Raw genomic sequence first — 21160 nt, forward strand, 5'->3', positions numbered from 1 at the left:
CAAACAGTATAAGTGTGATGTGACAGTGGTGTTGATGACCATGTGAATGGTAAACTTTAATAATGAATTCGTGAATAGGGGATGATGATGATGGTTGACACTAATGAGCATGAAGGTGGAAAGGATATCTTTTCTGCTGTTAGTAGGTGCTGATGATGTTACTAATTATTGTTGTGATGACAATAATGATGATATTCTCCATTGTCAGTCATTACCTACAACTGGGAAAACAAAGTTGGAACAGCCGATGATGATGCCGTCGTTACAAATGTGATCAAGGATATTACGATAGTGATAATAGTGATCGTCATGTTGCTGACCATGTGGTAATTATTAATATAGTAATGAATAAAAAAAATTACGATAACAGTGATGCCAATGATGATGATGACGTGACAACGAATGTGGTTATTTGAGTATACTGTGCAAATTAATATTGTGACTGTGTTAAGAATTATTTGATCATAATGGTAAGGCTGTGATGATGACGATGACGATGATGATGCGGTATAGGATTATGGTAAATATAACGAAGTGATCAAGGTAAAGAATGTAACAGTGACGACAGTGCTGTCAGTTTCTTGGACCATTCTCCTGGGATTAATTGCAAAACAACAGCCCTAACAAACACGCAAACGCTTCCAAACTTGTGTTATAGTAGGCAGTTACACATATCGACAGTAACTGATTTAAAAAAATGTATTTATTAAAACAAAAGCACCTCATGATCCATGCACACAGCCTTTTGTAAGACCACTGGTAGGTGAGGTCATTTCACCATACTTCACCAAGCTCCCCTCTGCTGGCGAGATGTTAACTACCTCGCCTATAATAGTAGGTTTTTACCCTTTCAACTGGTACAAAACTGACACCTTTATACAAGGGATCATGTTTGCAATAACCACAACACATTCAAAATGGAAACAAAAAGAAAACTCTGATAATGATATGCACTGTCCTTGAAGTTGATTGGTCCACACCCGAGACAGCTTGTGTTGTGGTTATTGCAAACATGATGCCTTGTATAAAGGTGTCAGTTTTATACCAATTGAAAAGGTAAAAACCTACTATTATATTTTGCCACTGGTAAAGGAGGTCTCATAGCGTAAATACCTCGCCTATTTTGATTTAAAGCTTTCGTGACTGCAGCGATTCATATTCTTGGTTCTTTTGGTAAAGTCACGTAGAAGAGAAATCCACAGCAAGAAACATTTCTTGCTGTGGATTTCACACCTGATCGTGATTGCTTGTGTTGCAGTCGAAACGTCGTGAGCATTTTTATTGTTTAATATTTTTAATATTTTATTATTTCCCTTCTACGTGACTTTACCAAAAGAACCAAGAATATACCTCGCCTATTATACAACAAGGAGCTCGTGGGTTCGATCCCGACGCCTGCTGTATATTTGGAGTTTGCGTGTCCCGCTCCCCGTAGCCAAGTGGATTTTTCTCCGGGTCCTTCGGTTTCTCCCTCCACATTTAGAATCAACATCACCACGCGTTTGGAGTATTTGGCTGCTGCCATCAATGTCCACGTGATGAGTCCACTTCGTTGAGCTATCATTTGTGATGGCCAGGTCGCTTCTGAAAAAGAGCTACACAGCTTACCTCGTCAAATAAAAACACATAAAAACACATTCCTGCGGAGGGAGCTGGTAGGAACGTTGGGTTGCTCGGTCAATGGCCAGGGTCAACGGCGGCGTGGTGTATTCCGCAAATATGCCCGACTGTGAGGGCGGGCACAAGCCGGCGTGAGTAGGTTAAACGTTGAGTTTTATAAGGGCACCACGGGGTACCCAGCCCCTCCCCACCCAGCCCCTCCCCACCCAGCCCCTCCCCACCCAGCCCCTCCCTTCCCACCCAGCCCCTCCCCACCCAGCCCCTCTCCACCCAGCCCCACCCCTCCCACCCCCTCCCCACCCTCCCCACCCTTCCTTCCCCACCCAGCCCCACCCTTCCCTCCCTCCCCACCCTCCCCACCCAGCCCCTCCCTGCACGACGGACGGACGGACACAATAATCCCACGTGGGCTGATGTAACCAGGAGGTTCCTACCAGTACAATAGTTTAGTTTAATCACCGAGTAGCCCCGCAGCCGCCTATGACACCTGTTATGAGCAGTGTTCTCCTAACCAGGCACGACCCAGGCTCAACCCCGCTTAGCATTCAGGGTTGAGTTGGTCACAGGCAGATTCCAATTAGAAACCCCTCTGTCGAAACCACTTCACACACAAAACAAGTATAACCCGTAAAAACAAAGTTTTTCACTCTAAATCCTTTATATGCGTGGCGGCTAGAGTCCTCTCGTCCTCTGGCTTGAGATGGCTGCCACCTATGGGTCAGATGATTGTCTGCCACCATTAAGCAATTGGTAATTAAATATTTAATTTGTTTTCCCTAAACAGTGTAAAATGTTTGAATTTTTTTTTCACGAACATTAATTGTCACGCACAACGAGTCTGTGTGCAAAATGTCAGCTCGATTGGATCACGGGAAGTGGGTTAAAAAACGACCGAAAGGTTTGCACGGTCGTAAGCAAGCACGCAAGCAAGCGAACTTAATATAAAGGATTTAATAACATGTACACACTTCCTAACACTCTCAATCATCATGCGCTCACCTCCGTTGACCACCAGACACAACTGAAGGACCATTGCCCGAAACGTCGCCCATTACATACAAGCACTTTGTTTTCAGGCTACAATGCCATTGACGCTATTGTACATATGGCAAAGGCATAGGAAGCCGAAATAGCCATATTAACAACAAAATCATATACTACTGACAATAAACACGTACTTTCTCTGCACGTGAGAATAACTACAATATACAACATTTATAATTATCAATATGAAGGACCATTGGATGACCAAATCTGGCTGTTTGCCTGATAAAGCTCGTCGTAATTACTGACGAAACGTCGTACTCAAGATTGTAAATGTTGTGGCTTTGCTCAGCAACACACAACCGGTGTTGCTGTACTAGTAACGAATTGCAACGTTCTGTTCACGTGACAACCCTCACTAACCGGCTGTGTCGGGTGGCGGCGGGTTTAACGACACATTTATATATTTACGCGATATGATTAATACATATTAAGTAAAATCGTAGAACTGTACTTGTAATAAGGCCCAAAGCTGCCGTGGTGGTGGTGGTTGGTGGTGGTTACCTTGAAATAAGAGCGCGTTGAGTGCCGTCAGACCGCTCAAAAAAACGACAAAAAAATCATCGAGACGGACGAAGGCGATCGACGAAGGGGAAGAAGATAAAAACAAAACAAATTCCTCCTCTTGAGGTGAAATTCACCGGGAAGCGAAAAGTTTTGCCGGCACTGAAACACTCACGCAGCCTCGACACCATCGGCCGCCGCCATTGTTTGTTTACGCGGTGACGTCACTCGCGTCGTGTCGGCGAGATGACGTCACGCGGTGATGACGTCACCCGGCGATGAGTTTGTCGGCCATCTTACGCAGGGGAATGGTTAACGTGTCAGTAACACAACAGTTCAAGTTCATGTATTAGGTATAGCCCTGTGAACCATTCAGCTCTTGAATCGGGTGCAACCGCAACAAACAAAAAACAAAAAACATGAACAAAAAACATCTTAAAGTGAATATGTGACTAAGTGCAAACAGAAAATCCAAGAAAAGACAGCAAAAATATTGCAGAAAAAACACCGTACACCAACGCTGTGTGCAAAAATCCCAGTGGGATGCAAGTCAAACAACAACAACAACCACAAGACAACTTAGATTAAGGCCATCAGTCTAACTCTGTACTACAACAACACAAACATGGCTAAACCAATACACTTTTCGAAATCACCAAAATAAAGCCATGAAAGCAATGAAAAAGCAATCATAGGAACTGTGACGGAATTTTCACAATAAATGGCATAAACAACATGTACTACCAAAACCCTGCAGCCATAGCTGGCTGCATGAGTCACTCCACAACAGCAGGAGCATCAATCGGAGTATTGTAAATTTTCAATGCACCTTTAAGATCAGCACACTAAATCAAAACACAGGTCATACTTTGTAGCGATCATCCAGAGCGAAACATTTTATTTTAGGTCACTGAATAGCACTGGCAGCTAGGGGTGTACAACTCCTCTAAAGCAGTTTTGAGTGAAGATCTCATAGGTAGTGACTCAAGTTTCAATTTATTTGCAACAGCATTCCAGACCCTGGGGGCATCAATAGCAAAGGCCCTTCCTCCAGTATATGTACGGCAATAGGGAATATTAAGCTGGTAAATGAGTGTAGACCTTAGGTCAAATTTGTTCTTTGAAACAGAGACGAGATCCAGCAGGTAATCTGCAGATTTTTTTTGCAAGTACATCATGAATAAATAAGATCTGGTGCACAAGCCGTCGAACATTCAGAGATGTTAAGTTTGACCCAATGTAGAGATCACAGTGGTGAGTCCTATATGGGCAGTTCAATGCAAATCTTAAGGCCGAGTGATACATTGAGTCAAGCTTCTTCAGTACAGTACTTGGGGCTGATTTATACACAATGTCACAGTAATCAAGTAGACGCAGTATGGTAGCTTTAATCAATTCCAAACGGAACATAGGGGGGAAGCAGTGCTTGTGTCGATATAGAAAACCAATTTTAATTTTTGTCTTTTTCCCAATATAATCAATGTGATCTTCAAAATTCAGTTTTGAATCCAGGATGACCCCAATATACTTATAGATCTTGACTTGCTCTATTTGATCATTATTTAAGGTATGTAATTGGGGGAAAAATAACTTCCCGCTTTAGTCCTGGTGAGAAGCATAGCACCTTGGTTTTGGCAGGATTTAGGACTAGTTTAAGAGCAACTAGCTGATGTTGTAGTTTGTTGAAATCACTCTGGAGCTTAGCAATCACGTCATCCGGAGAGCGGCCAGAAGTAATTAGTACCGTGTCATCTGCAAAAAGATTTACCCTGGAATAATCCAGTTCAGTGCCCAAGTCATTTACATAAAGAGAGAACAAGAGGGGGCCGAGAATGGAACACTGTGGAACCCCTTTTGTTATCTTAACACTGTTTGACCTCCAACCCTCTGTGAATACAGTTTGGGTGCGAGAAAAGAGGTAATTTTTTAACCATTTTACTGTGTTTTCGGAAAAACCGAGGCAACTTATTTTACTAAGCAGGATGTTGTGGTCTACTGTATCAAAAGCTTTGGACAAGTCAAGAAAAAGACAGGCGCAGTACTGCTTATTATCAAGGCTACTGTAAATGTGATTCAGAGAGTCTAATGCAGCAGATGTGGTGCTGTATTTTTTTCGGAACCCAGATTGTTTTAGATGTAATAGATTGTTGGCGGACAGGAAACTGCTAATTTGGTAGGTCAATAATTTTTCAAAAATTTTCATCAACGGGGACAAAATTGAGATAGGTCGGTAGTTATTTGGATCATCTTTAGGGCCCCCTTTGTGAAGTGGACGAACATAGGAATGTTTCCATTCTAGAGGAACTGATGCTTCTTTGATGGACAGGTTGAAAATATGGGCTATAGGTTTGTATATTAGGTGACCAACAGTTAGTAGAGCAAAGACGGGAATACTATCTGCTCCGGTAGAGGAGGACCCTTTGAGGTAGGACAGTTGTTTCAGAACATTACTTTCGTGGATTGGCTGAAAACTAAATTCGCTTAATGTTTGGACAGGAGTGTAGGAATTTGCATGAGCAGGGGTGACTCCCAATACATTATCAAATAGGGTACCAGCTTCAGAAAAATGAAGGTTAAAATTGTCAACTATTTTTTGGGGATCTGAAAAATATTCCCCATTTCGGTTAAGCTGAACGGGCAGATGATCTGTTTTGGATGCCTTTTCGATACATTTGATTGTTTTCCAGAAAATCCTGGCATTTCCATGAGATTCAAGGAGAGTGGAAGAGAAGTAGTTATTTTTTGCATGCCGTATTTTTTTGACGCATCTATTCCTTAAAATCCTGTATTTTAGCCAGTCATTGACCAAATTACTTTTCTGAGCACATGCCCAAGCCTTGTCCCTAGTTTTCATGAGCTTTGTAATCAAAGGATCAAACCATGGTGGACGGTTGCCTTTAGTTTTAAATTTAACCAACGGAGCATGTTTGTTAAGAATTTGGAGAAACGTGTACCTGAAGGTCTCCCAAGCCGTAGTCAGGTTTGGAATATCACAGACCTTGTCAATATCCGAGTGAAGCACATCATTAGTAAATGCCTGAGTGCTGAAGTGTCTCATGGAGTGCTTCTCAACCAATTTAGGGGGGGCTTTGGGTCTGGCTGATGATCTCACCCCAAAAATGAAGGAGTGATCACTAAGGTTATTACCTAGAACACCAGTCAGTGCGAAATTGTGAGGGGCATTTGTCAATAGGACGTCAAGCAGAGATGACTGTCCCGGATTTTTTAGGTTGGGTCTTGTGGGGACATTTATTAATTGAAACAGGTTAAATTCATCTGCAAAATTTGTGGCCACGGCCGGCGGGTTTAGCCAATTCCAATTTAGATCACCCACTAAAACTATTTCACCTTTAGGGAGGCCCCCAAGAAGCTCTCTCAGTGCAGATGCAGCTTCAACATCCTTCCCACTAGGCGGTCTATAGCAGCACACTACCAATATGTGTTGATTATTAGGGAGAGTTATTCTGAGAGCCAGACCTTCAAAGCAACATATTTTAAACAAGGAGTGAGCTGGTGAACATGCAATAGTATTACGAACATAGATGGCAATTCCACCTCCTTTAGATCCTCGGTCAAGCCGAAAAAGATTGTAGTTGTCAATCGTAATCTGCAAGTCATTGACGGCAGGAGTGAGAAATGTTTCTGTTAGGCAAAATATGTCCGGGTCAAGATTTGCTACTTCTAGTTTTAGTTGACTTAATTTAATCAAAAGCCCTCTGATGTTGACATGTAGAACACCAACACCTTTTCTGCCAGAAAAATCTACAGAATTATATGAGTTCTTTACATTTGGTCCAGGATGAAGCTCAATACCACCCAGAAATAAGAAAAGTAGAATTAATAGTTTGCACAGGTATTTTCTGTGAAAGGATGAAGAGCGACGAACCTTGGACGAATAGCAGCAGCTCGCAGATGGTGTTATTTTTAAGAGCAGAATGAAGTTTGGAAGGAGTGCTGGTGAAGTAATGGGACAAAGATAGGGTTTAAAAGGATATAATGATGGAGTGTAGAAGTGTCTATAAGTTGTTTCATTAGCAGGTGTAGTTGCAAATTTTGCAATAAGTATTGACGCGAAGTAACGCAGGTAGCCGTTTGTAGAGTTGAGTGTGGCACTAGATATGGCCGGGAGGGACAGCAGTAAGATACACAGCAGGTGAATTGACATCTTTAAAACACTAAATTTAAACACACACACAGCTCACTCACACGCAGCTCACCCTCACCCACTCTCACGCACAGCCCACACCCATGCAGCACAACGCACACGCGGCCGCACACGCCGCCGCCATCTTGCTGCTGTTGTTGTTGCAGCTGCTGTTGTTGTAGCTGCTGTTGTTGCTGCAGCTGCTGCTGTTGTTGCTGCAGCTGCTGCTGTTGCTGCTGCTGCAGCTGCTGCTGTTGCTGCTGCTGCTGTTGCTGCTGTTGCTGCTGCAGCTGCTGCTGCTGTTGTTGCTGCAGCTGCTGTTGTTGCTGCAGCTGCTGTTGTTGCTGCAGCTACTGCTGTTGCTGCTGCTGCTGTTGCTGCTGCAGCTGCTGCTGTTGTTGCTGCAGCTGCTGTTGTTGCTGCAGCTGCTGTTGTTGCTGAAGCTGCTGTTGTTGTTGTTGTAGCTGCTGTTGTTGTTGTAGCTGCTGTAGCAGCTGCAGCCGACCCAACTGCAGTTGCAGGAGTCATACACGAAGCAGCCGCAGCTGTGTGTACTACAGCAGAGCAGCAGCGGCCGTGCGGCCTGGAGGCGCCGAGGCTGAATAGTTGCGTGATATGGACGTGGAGAGACGAGATGTTTGGCCCATCAGCTTCATTGTTCTGCTTCCATTTACGAGCGCCCTCCACGTAGGCCTCGACGTAGGCCCCCACGTAGGCCCCCACGTGGGCCCCGACGTAGGCCTCGACGTAGGCCTCTATGTAGGCCTCCACGTAGGCCTCGACGTAGGCCCCGACGTAGGCCTCGACGTAGGCCTCTATGTAGGCCTCCACGTAGGCCTCGACGTAGGCCCCGACGTTGCGTTTGGATATTGAGTAAATATTAATGTGTCGTTAAACCCGTCACCATCCGACCACACGGGCAATTAGTAAGGTTTGACGCGTTACACAAAACGTGCCGATTCGCTGCTAGTTTTTTTAACACACACACCCGATGTGTTGGAGAGTAAACACCCCACGACATTTACAATTATTCGAGTACGACGTTTGGCTAGTAATTACAACTGACATCATCATCAGGCGGACAGCTAGAGTTGTGGAGAAATCCTCCCGCTTCGATCTTAACGTAAGAAAATTGGCAGCACTTGAAATGTAACTCCCCCCCCCTCCCCCTAGTAAGATGGCTGCCGTGAGGTCGAATGATCGGAAATCGACATAGGCCGGAAACGCGTCATTCCAGGGACGATGCTGTTAGTCCTCTACTTACGAACACTCCCCGCATCTTACGAACACCGCCCGCACTTACGAACACCCCCCGCACTTACGAACACCCCCCGCACTTACGAACAACACCAGTACTTACGAACACCGCCAGCACTTACGAACAACACCAGTATTTACGAACACCCCCCGCACTTACGAACAACACCAGTACTTACGAACACCGCCAGCACTTACGAACAACACCAGTATTTACGAACACCCCCCGCACTTACGAACACCGCCCACACTTACGAACACCGCCCGCACTTACGAACACCGCCCGCACTTACGAACACCGCCCACACTTACGAACACCCCCGCACTTACGAACAACACCAGTATTTACGAACACCGCCCACACTTACGAACACCGCCCGCACTTACGAACAACACCAGTACTTACGAACACCCCCAGCACTTACGAACAACACCAGTACTTACGAACACCGCCAGCACTTACGAACAACACCAGTATTTACGAACACCCCCCGCACTTACGAACACCGCCCACACTTACGAACACCGCCCGCACTTACGAACACCGCCCGCACTTACGAACACCGCCCACACTTACGAACACCCCCGCACTTACGAACAACACCAGTATTTACGAACACCGCCCACACTTACGAACACCGCCCGCACTTACGAACAACACCAGTACTTACGAACACCCCCAGCACTTACGAACACCCCCGCACTTACGAACACCGCCCGCACTTACGAACACCCTCGCACTTACGAACACCGCCCGCACTTACGAACACCCTCGCACTTACGAACAACACCAGTACTTACGAACACCCCCAGCACTTACGAACACCCCCGCACTTACGAACACCGCCCGCACTTACGAACACCGCCAGTACTTACGAACACCCCCGCACTTACGAACACCCCCGCACTTACGAACAACACCAGTACTTACGAACACCTCCCGCACTTACGAACACCACCCGCACTTACGAACAACACCAGTATTTACGAACACCGCCAGCACTTACAAACACCGCCCGCACTTACGAACACCGCCCGCACTTACGAACAACACCAGTATTTACGAACACCGCCAGCACTTACAAACACCGCCCGCACTTACGAACACCGCCAGTACTTACGAACACCCCCGCACTTACGAACACCCCCGCACTTACGAACAACACCAGTACTTACGAACACCTCCCGCACTTACGAACACCGCCCGCACTTACGAACAACACCAGTATTTACGAACACCGCCAGCACTTACAAACACCGCCCGCACTTACGAACACCGCCCACACTTACGAACAACACCAGTACTTACGAACAACACCAGTACTTACGAACACCGCCAGCACTAACAAACACCGCCCGCACTTACGAAGAACACCAGTACTTACGAACACCGCCCGCACTTACGAACACCCTCGCACTTACGAACACCCCCCGCACTTACGAACACCTCCCGCACTTACGAACACCCCCGCACTTACGAACACCCCCGCACTTACGAACACCGCCCGCACTTACGAACACCGCCAGTACTTACGAACACCCCCGCACTTACGAACACCCCCGCACTTACGAACAACACCAGTACTTACGAACACCTCCCGCACTTACGAACACCGCCCGCACTTACGAACAACACCAGTATTTACGAACACCGCCAGCACTTACAAACACCGCCCGCACTTACGAACACCGCCCGCACTTACGAACAACACCAGTATTTACGAACACCGCCAGCACTTACAAACACCGCCCGCACTTACGAACACCGCCAGTACTTACGAACACCCCCGCACTTACGAACAACACCAGTACTTACGAACACCTCCCGCACTTACGAACACCGCCCGCACTTACGAACAACACCAGTATTTACGAACACCGCCAGCACTTACAAACACCGCCCGCACTTACGAACACCGCCCACACTTACGAACAACACCAGTACTTACGAACAACACCAGTACTTACGAACACCGCCAGCACTTACAAACACCGCCCGCACTTACGAACAACACCAGTACTTACGAACACCGCCCGCACTTACGAACAACACCAGTACTTACGAACACCGCCAGCACTTACGAACCAGCTTCCATGTAACGATGCTGTACTGGACTATATTCGGATTTTTACAACACTGCGACAATTTGCTGCCCCGTAGCCCATTGTGTTTACGGCATGCCGGTAAAAATAAATCGAGGGTTCCAAGGTTTTTCCACGAAACACGTTCATCTGCGCTCGTGGTTCGTAATGTCACTTGAGAAAATAATAGAATGGGAAAATTCCATACTCTCAAAAGCAGCCGAAACTCCAGGTTTTTCCAGGACAGTCCTGGGTTCAGAAAGTCTATCCAGGTATCCCAAAAATAATTAGGATTTTGACCCGGTTTAAAATGTTCTGGATTCTTACTCAACTCATGATACAGATCATCGGTTATCCAGCGCCTTGGTGGGGGGGAGGGGCACCGGATTAAAAAAAAACGATGGATAATCACATCATTATTTAAAATAGCTTATGTCTGGGCATTCTTTTATGACATGTTTTTCGGTGGTGTGTTTTTTAGTGTTTTCAATTTGTTTACTATATAAAACTAGGGGTTGTTTGGGGGTGCCTGCGGTGCCCCTCACAACCATTTACGGCATTCGGCCAGGAAAGTCACGAAAAAAGTTGCACACACAAACGACATATTCACGTCTTGAAGTTTTAAAATGAAACATTTTGAAATTGTATTGTTTTGAATCAGATAATTGTATTTCTTCATTAAAAGCTTTTCTAATTTTCCATCTGGAAGACTTAATTGAAAACAACATTTTGTGTGAATTTTCTCTTGTCGCTAAGTACATGGCCTTGCTGGGGGTTCAGTTCGATGCGGACTTTCACCCGTTTGGGATTGCGGGATCGATAAGGCGACAGAGCTGGCCGTGCGAGAAGACCGCCATCTGCAGATCGATTCCAACGTGATCGAACGTCTGTCCCTGCACCTCCGTCGTTCAGGCAGGGGGCGCGTAGGCTTGCAGCGCCCCCTACATGAAAACGACAGAAAGTGCAGCGTTCACAGATAAAGTTGTGCGCTTATATAAGAGTATTGGCATAAACAGACGAAACAATATCCTGTAAAAAGTTGCTGTATTTACTGTACCGCACTTACCACTCCAATCTTGCAGGCTCTGCAGGCAGTGATACTTTACGCGTACAGTATTTTCACGAAGGTGTATGGAGTGCAGTGGGTTCTTCAACTTTACTGCAGCCTGCACACTTTTAGTTTTCAAAAAGGGCATCATGCCCCATGTTAAGCACCATTGATGTAGTGTATAATTTACTCTATATATTTAATAACTGAAATCAAGCGGAGCTACTTTTTTGTCATGCACATTGTGCCGATCGCTGGACTGGTACAGCATATGGGGCATTTTTTTTGCCGGTTTCGCCGGATCGGCCCGGGACCGCCGTATAATGTTGGAAGCCGGATAATTGCGCGCCTGCTTCCAGCAGTTTACTGACAAAGGGCTGCAGAGTTGAACAATTTGAATTCAGAGCTGTTAACTTACATCAGTATGCAAAATGTTCAATGGGAATGCAAAAATCATCACAGATTAGGTTACATAACCTCAAATGATCTCGTTCGTGGTTCACTTTGTCCTCATCGACATAACTCTTAAAATTAAGACACTAAGTATTATGGAAGTGGAAAAACATTTGAATGTTTAATTTCGTTTTTCATGCGATCATTGCCCTATGTATGTTGAACTCCTTTCGCATCGTACGTAATTGGAGGTACGGGCGCTCATCACTATACAGTACTCGGGGGAACCTGGCTGAAATTCAAGTGCATGAAAACCAGATTAAAATCCATCTGGGTGAGCAGTGCCGACTCAGTGTTCTGGCATGGCCATTATGAGCCCCACTGAGCCACGCAGCGATACATTGCCACAAGGCTGTTATCACAAGGCAAACCAGATGATGGTACAACTCACACGTACCCAGCATTAACAAACACGTCTTTGGTATCACAAGGCAAACCAGATGATGGTACAACTCACACGTACCCAGCAGTAACAAACACGTCTTTGGTATCACAAGGCAAACCAGATGATGGTACAACTCACACGTACCCAGCAGTAACAAACACGTCTTTGGTATCACAAGGCAAACCAGATGATGGTACAACTCACACGTACCCAGCAGTAACAAACACGTCTTTGCTATCACAAGGCAAACCAGATGATGTTACAACTCACACGTACCCAGCAGTAACAAACACGTCTTTGGTATCACAAGGCAAACCAGATGATGTTACAACTCACACGTACCCAGCAGTAACAAACACGTCTTTGGTATCACAAGGCAAACCAGATGATGGTACAACTCACACGTACCCAGCAGTAACAAACACGTCTTTGGTATCACAAGGCAAACCAGATGATGGTACAACTCACACGTACCCAGCAGTAACAAACACGTATTTGGTATCACAAGGCAAACCAGATGATGGTGCAACTCACACGTACCCAGCAGTAACAAACACGTATTTGGTATCACAAGGCAAACCAGATGATGTTACAACTCACACGTACCCAGCAGTAACAAACACGTATTTGCTATCACAAGGAAATCCTGACGATGTTACAACTCACACGTACCCAGCATTAACAAACACGTCTTTGGTATCACAAGGCAAACCAGATGATGGTACAACTCACACGTACCCAGCAGTAACAAACACGTCTTTGGTATCACAAGGCAAACCAGATGATGTTACAACTCACACGTACCCAGCAGTAACAAACACGTATTTGCTATCACAAGGAAATCCTGACGATGTTACAACTCACACGTACCCAGCATTAACAAACACGTCTTTGTTATCACAAGGCAAACCAGATGATGGTACAACTCACACGTACCCAGCAGTAACAAACACGTATTTGGTATCACAAGGCAAACCAGATGATGGTACAACTCACACGTACCCAGCATTAACAAACACGTCTTTGTTATCACAAGGCAAACTAGATGATGGTACAACTCACACGTACCCAGCATTAACAAACACGTCTTTGGTTACCAAAATTTATTGGGCTACTCCAACAAACAAAAATGTTTATTTTTTTTTACACTTTTTTACATTCTTAAATCTAGGAATAAAATACATTGCACAATTCAAATACTGACTCCAAATAAAAACGTTGTAAAAGGGTGTGCTGAAGAATGTCACGACTTCTCTCCATACAACCACTTAAAATAGGCCACAGCAGAACTTCAGAAGCACCAGCAATCACATTCAGGCGTTTTATGTAATTTCGGTTTCTGCAAGAACTCAGCCGTTAGCTTAAATTACGACATTTTTGTCCACACAATGAGAATTGCGAACATTGCAACCTTTTCCAGTGGCAGCACAGTGGTTAGATCACTGTGCTATAGGACCTGGCCACATGAGTTTGATTCCCACCAACCCATATTGATCAGCATTAAAGTACAACTAAACAACTCCCATGATCAACACAGAGTGGGGAGGTCTTGAGAAAACGGTGGATTGTTACGTTATTAATATGGCCCTTTAAAATACTTAAAAAGTGCAAGTCTCCATACTCAAAAGTGTTTCCCATTGCTCAATCATTGGTTGCCCTAAACAGTGTTGCAAATTTAACATTCCTAGGGGAGTAACATCACTCAGAGGGGCAATAAAATACGCTTATTAAGGTGAGGAAATGTTTCATGATCACGATATTTACCAACTCAGCTGTATAAAGTGTAGGGCTCTCATAGAATGTATGAATAGTTGACGCCAGTGGTTCTTCACCTGGGGTGCACGCACCCCCAGGGGGTGCGAGACATGCCTGATACTGGTAGGAACCTCCTGGTTACACCAGCCCACAGGGGATTATTGTGTCCGTCGTGCAGGGAGGGGCTGGGTGGGGAGGGAGGGGCTGGGTGGGGAGGGGAGTGAGGGGAGGGGCTGGGTGGGGAGGGTGGGGCTGGGTGGGGAGGGGAGTGAGGGGAGGGGCTGGGTGGGGAGGGTGGGGCTGGGTGGGGGGTGGGAGGGGTGGGGCTGGATGGGGAGGAGCTGGTCACCCCGTGGTGCCCTTATAAAACTCAACGTTTAACCTACTCACGCCGGCTTGTGCCCGCCCTCACAGTCGGGCATATTTGCGGAATACACCACGCCGCCGTTGACCCTGGCCATTGACCAAGCAACCCAACGTTCCTACCAGCTCCCTCCGCAGGAATGTGTTTAGGTGACTTCATCGAAACACAAATTAAGCATGGGCATGTAAGTACAACTACCTTGTTTCATCAAACCTATGTATTTATTTACGTAAATTTTTGTTACGATTGAGAACCAAAGGACTACATGCCTGCAGTCAAGGTTAAGAACCACTGGATTACACCAATCGTACTGCAAAGTTTTTTTTTGTATTTCCTACAGATGTTAACGCTTTGTCATGTGCTGCTGGTGCTTAAGAATATCTGTGGGTGTCTGTTCAACGTAAAAATGTTCATCACCGATTCGCTGCAATTCATAAAACACATTTTACAAAGGGCAGTCGGCGATTAGCAGGCTCCAGACACATCCAGGTCAGATCGGGTCCCAAATTCCACGCCTGCCACTTGGTTGGCTTTAAGTACTGTCGCGTGCATGTTTGCACGACACAAAAAACGAACCCACAATAGATACGAATCGAGAAGCGAGAACTGGAATGGAAAGCAGGAATATATTTAGCCTTTGGCTAGGTGCCTGTGAACATTTCCTTTAACTTGTCATGCTTTATTTCGATTTAAAGCTTTTGTGACTGCAGGGATTCATCTTCTTGGTTCTTTCGGTAAAGTCACGTAGAAGGAAAATAATAAAGTAAGAAAAATAAAACAGAATAAAATAATTCTCACGACGTTTCGGCCACAACGCAAGCAGCCGTCTTCAGGTGGAGAACAGGTCTGTCGAGAAGGCAGAGTCTGAATGACAGACCTGTTCTCCACCTGAAGACGGCTGCTTGCGTTGTGGCCGAAACGTCGTGAGAATTATTTTATTATGTTTTATTTTTATTATTTTATTATTTTCCTTCTACGTGACTTTACCGAAAGAACCAAGAAGTTGTCATGCTTTTTCGATGTCAGGGTTCAACTGGTGACCTCGCAGGCCAGGTGGACCCCACAGAAACTCTTAGGAAGTGGCCTACAGAGCTTCTGCATCAGTCACTGGACATCAAAACGTTTGCGCACGTGGAAAATGCACACAGATGCTCGCGCGAGCGAATTTTCCCATGCGGCCTGCCAGATAATAGTATCGTTGCAGAGCTCTGCTTTATGGAACCCGGTCACTGGAGCACGGAGTCACGGGTTTCAAGGTCTCCCTTTTATCTCAAAACCGTTCACAACGGAAATGTGTGGCAACCGTGTACTGACTAATAGGATGACACAGCCGGTTGACCTGATAAATGTGATAAACGTTGCAGGCACTGCTGTTTGCGAGAAGGAACACTGTACAACAAGACTGCAGTTTCAAAACAAAAACTAATGAGATTGGTAGGCCGATAGTACACGTGTTCCATAAGCAATGTTTTCAAGAGTGAATAAAAAGCCTGCAGAGTAGTGGCGTTTACATTAAAATAAGGTTAAAGATCAAAAAGCGCAGATGCATAAATATGACCAACCTTTATCATCAACACTTGGCAAGCAATAATTTAAACCCCCCCTCCCCTTCACAAGTGATGATGAATTGTCACAATTCTGAGTCACGAATTGATTCAAGAATCGATTATTTTTAAATCCTTTATATTAAGTTCACTTGCTTGCTTGCGCGCTTACGACCGTGCAAATCTTCCGGTCGTTTTTTAACCCACTTCCCGTGATCCAATCGAGCTGACATTTTGCACACAGACTCGTTGTGCGTGACAATTTATTTTCGTGAAATTTTTTTTTCCAAAATTTAACACTTTTTAGGTAATTTTTGTATTTATTTAACTACCAATTGCTTAATGGTGGCAGGCAATCATCTGACCGATAGGTGGCAGCCATCTCAAGCCAGAGGACGAGAGGACTCTTGCCGCCCGTTTCAAACACCAATGTGGGCTGGGTTGTGGCCCATTGAACACGCATATAAAGGATTTATAGTAAAAAAAAACTTAGTTTTTACGGGTTAATTTTTCATCTCGTGATTTTGCCCGTCTCGTTTGTTACAGCAGCTTCCTTTGCTACATCAGGGCCAAAGTGTAAAACTGACGTGAACATTTCATTGTCATTTGCAAAAGTCGCTCATAATGGGGATCTCACACGACCTCCCAATCGATGCCACGTCTCATGAACGGAATAATCAATTGTATTTGATTAATTGTTGCATTGTTTCATGCCAAAGGAGCACCTTATAACATAATTAGATTCAATGTATCTTCTTGGTTCTTTTGGTAAAGTCACGTAGAATGGAAATAATAAAATAAAAATTTAACATAATAAAACAATTCTCACGACGTTTCGGCCACAATGCAAGCAGCCGTCCTCAGGCGGAGAACAGGTCTGTCGAAAAGACAGAGTCTGATTCTTCTTGTGGCCGAAACGTCGTGAGAATTGTTTTATTATGTTTTATTTTTATTATTTTATTATTTCCATTCTACGTGACTTTACCAAAAGAACCAAGAAGATGAATCCCTGCAGTCACGAACGCTTTAAATCGAAATTTAGATTCAATGTAGTTAGCTAACCGAATTGTGCAACAGCACTTAAGAACTCCGATAAAAGGCCTATTCATGGTAAATCTATTTTAAGTCCACAAATAGTGTCCAGAGAACGGACAGTGCTAGAATGGTACCCTGCTAGGGGTGTAAGGACGCATTAATTCATACATAATGTGTCTAAGGATCAATTATTTGGATTCGTACACAGACAAGATTGACCGCAGGACCGAGGCCTTCATGCAGCAGTGAATAAACCACGGCCAACGATGAACCTCAAAGTTAATCTTTCAATATTATTATTGATATCCTTGATATTATTCGCAAACCCAAATTCTGACATATCCTGAAACGGCGAGGGAAGAGAATAGTTACGGAACAGGTCAGCGATTCCCGGCTCCAGATGCGGCGAGTCGCCGCACCACCGCTTTCAATGATTACCAACCATCATATGCACCCAGGGTGTCCAGCGGCAGAGATTGGGAATCACGAAAAGTGGACTGGTGTGTCACAGGGGGTCATCACTAGGGCTGGGGTTGGGCAAACGCTTGCCTAATATGTGTGTACATTACCAGTTCCCCTGCTCACGTGAGCAATAAGTGGCACTCTACTCTATCGGAGGTCGTGTGTCAGTAGTGTAAATTCCACATTCCTATGGCAGGGTCCAAACAAAGTGTGTCAATGGTGGCGATTTTTTTTTTTTTTTGGTATATGCTGGTACATCGCTGGTCTCCAAAGATTTTATTTCAAGTGTGCGTGTCTGTAATCACGTCCGCGTGAAACATTTCCAACCTGAAATAATATATAAAGCAACTGAAATACATGCAAAGGAGAGTAAAATAATTCTTCCTGCACGGTTAAAAAAAAAATTCTCATCTGCCTGCTACTGTACCCGCTCAGTGATTTTCAAAGACACGTGGAGGCGCGCCACAGATGCCCCCATCATCCGTGTGCTACAAAGCGCCCAAGTAAAGGAACGTGATGCTCCTAAGAGCACGGCAGGACAAAACTAAGTTCAACCAACAGAGGCGAAGGTTATCGAGAGTTTCTCTGGTGGTGGGAGGGGGGAGGGGGATAAGTTAGATGCTTAAAAAAAGAGCAATAAAAATATTAAATTCCGATTTAAAGCTTTCGTGACTGCAGGGGTTCATCTTCTTGGTTCTTTCGGTAAAGTCACGTAGAAGGGAAAGTAATAAAATAATAAAAATAAAACATAATAAAATAATTCTCACGACGTTTCGGCCGCAACGCAAGCAGCCGTCTTCACCGGAGGACGGCTGCTTGCGTTGTGGCCGAAACGTCGTGAGAATTATTTTACTGTTTTATTTTTATTATTTTATTACTTCCCTTCTACGTGACTTTACCGAAAGAACTAAGAAGAATAAGAAATATTCTCCATAGTTAAAAGACCCCGTGGGAAGCAGCATTCTAAGGATATTGGCGGAGAAGCGGTAAATAAGAAGAGCAGCACTGTACAGATTTGAGGTTTGTATTGCAGTCTCGGCCAAAAGACGTCAGCTGAATTTTTGTCTTCCATGTTTTATTCCCTTATAAATAAATACGACGTCGGTGAGACACGTAAGTACGCACGTTATTCGCGAAAAAAATCCTAATGCGACAAGCCTGAAATAATAAGTACGCACGAGGTTTAGAGTACCTGATTCATCGGAGGGGAAAAAAAGAAGCCGATAAACAATAAACATGAATCGTATAAACGCGCAACGCAAAACCGTACGCAAGAAGACGCCGTGCACCAACCGTGTACAGACACATTTAAAAAAAAACTTTCTCGTTGAGAAACTCTGAAGGGAGATTTGAGCAAAGTCGTTTTCTGAAAATGAGTTTGCTTTGTATGTGCGTGTGTAGGTTGAACTTATTTTTCACCGTACGTAAGCCAACCGTGCTAATCGGGGTTTTGTTTTCGGTCGGACTAAACCTACAGCTCGCATCCTCGTAAACCACGCTTGGAGCCATAAATTATAACGACTTGCATTTAGAATCCGCTGGCTTGCGTGCTAATCTAGTGCTCGTTAATTCGTGAACTGGTACTAGAGGTTCGAACCGAGACATCGGAACCCATGATACTGACACACAAACGTCATTATCTCACAAGCTGTATTGGGAGAAGCCAACAGGAATGTGGAATTTACACCTCTGGCTTAAGAGGCCGCAGAGATGAACACCACTCCATACTTGTCATAACACAAAGACAAAGGTCTCCCATATAGCTTTAACAAAACTCTTAGAAGTGCTGTTAGCGAGCACCTAACAAGGCCGGCACGGGACATGAGGGGTGTGGGTGGTCAGCACCACGCATTTTGTCTCCCCAGTGGCGAAGATTTGACACACCGCATCAGGTACTCACTTGAGGTCGAGTCGACCTAGGAGAGGTCCAGTACCGGTTCAGACAATCGTCACTGGTGTTGGCCGTTTTGAGCGTTGCTTGTCTATTAAAGAAATCGGTGTGATCACGGAATACTTGAAGTTTTAGAACGTAGTCCTGGAATTATGAATTACGTGATCCGATTACTTTTCTTCACCACCATAGCATCTGTACATTCGTGTATTAGTTTAGCATTAACCTCAGCTGACCAAATATTGCCAATGACTAAATCACTCGTTGCGCCTGATCTCGTCGCACTCTCGGAAGCTCAGCAGCCACCATGCACAACATGTCGTCGTCGTCGTAGGCTGTGGTGGTGAGCACAAGACGACAGTGCAGAACACTCCATTGTTGTACCGTACTTCTGTGCTCCGCACAGTGAACAACCCGCAATCAACAGTGTAAAGTCTCATCCAGTCACGCTCACGATCCGCGATGAAGTCTCCATCCAGCAGCGGATTGCCAAAGGGCTGTACATGCGCCATACCAACACTAGCATTGTTACAGGCCGTGGATCGTGATCTGCCATGCTGTGTGTTCCGCACACACCCCCATGTTGCTGATACAATAATTTCACCCCATCGAATAATTTGGGAATATTTAAAAAACATCTTTAAAAGGAACACTAACCATAATAGTAAAATAAAAACGTTATCGAGCAGGACATGCTTTGCGACCGTAACCTGATTACACACCGAGAGCAGAGTGATAATAAGGGATTAGCAGACCTCGCTTTTAGCTATTTGGTTACCGTGACACGCTCAAGCAATTGGGCCAGCTGTTCTTTCCAAGGGCACGTGCTCGTTGGGGCTAAAACGGGCCCGAGTCATGACACGTTTGTGAGAACGGAACAGAAAGTTGCGCTGCCTAGCGTCACGGTGGGTGGTGTGGGGGGGCGGCGTAAATCTGACCGTGACGCACAGCTAATACTGCTGCCCGCCAGAAAGGCACAGTGGTCGGTACAGCGTGCAAATGCGTGACACTCCAAGAGACATCATCATTTTCGTCACAGTCTCATCACCGATGGCTCAGGCATAGGTAGGGGGGAGGTTTTTAAAACTGTCTTTTTCGACAAATGCCTCAATGCTCGTGTCGGCTTGGATAGCTGGTGGCGAAATAAGATGGTGAGCTTGCGATGTCCATTAACAAGTCACTTATTGCAGTAGGCTGGCTTCTCCTCATCTGTATGAATGTTTCGATTTAAAGCTTTCGTGACTGCATGGATTCATCTTCTTGGTTCTTTCGGTAAAGTCACGTAGAATGGAAATAATAAAATAATAAAAATAAAACAAAATAAAATAATTCTCACGACGTTTCGGCCACAACGCAAGCAGCCGTCTCCACCTGAGGACGGCTGCTTGCGTTGTGGCCGAAACGTCGTGAGAATTATTTTATTTTTTATTTTTATTATTTTATTATTTCCATTCTACGTGACTTTACCGAAAGAACCAAGACGATGTATGAATGTTAAACTTCTTTCGCACCTTACAGAGCCAACCTTGGCAATCGGAGATTGCAAACACACTGGGCTGTGTTCAGCTCATG

General features: G+C 45.0%; 1 protein-coding gene across 2 annotated transcripts in view; it reads right to left on the minus strand.

Moving 5' to 3' along the window:
• LOC133355241 (ATP-dependent Clp protease ATP-binding subunit clpX-like, mitochondrial) overlaps nucleotides 1-3392 on the minus strand; it is a 41809-nt gene extending 38417 nt beyond the window's left edge. For both annotated transcript variants that reach the window (XM_061572618.1, XM_061572616.1), the window contains exon 1: nucleotides 3169-3392. The gene's annotated coding sequence lies outside the window, so the exon portion shown is untranslated. The remainder of the gene's footprint in view (nucleotides 1-3168) is intronic.
• Nucleotides 3393-21160: the final 17768 nt, after the last annotated feature.

This window comes from Lethenteron reissneri, chromosome 50, assembly GCF_015708825.2.
Source record: "Lethenteron reissneri isolate LAM-NWPU_2019-01 chromosome 50, ASM1570882v1, whole genome shotgun sequence".
NCBI lineage: Eukaryota > Metazoa > Chordata > Hyperoartia > Petromyzontiformes > Petromyzontidae > Lethenteron > Lethenteron reissneri.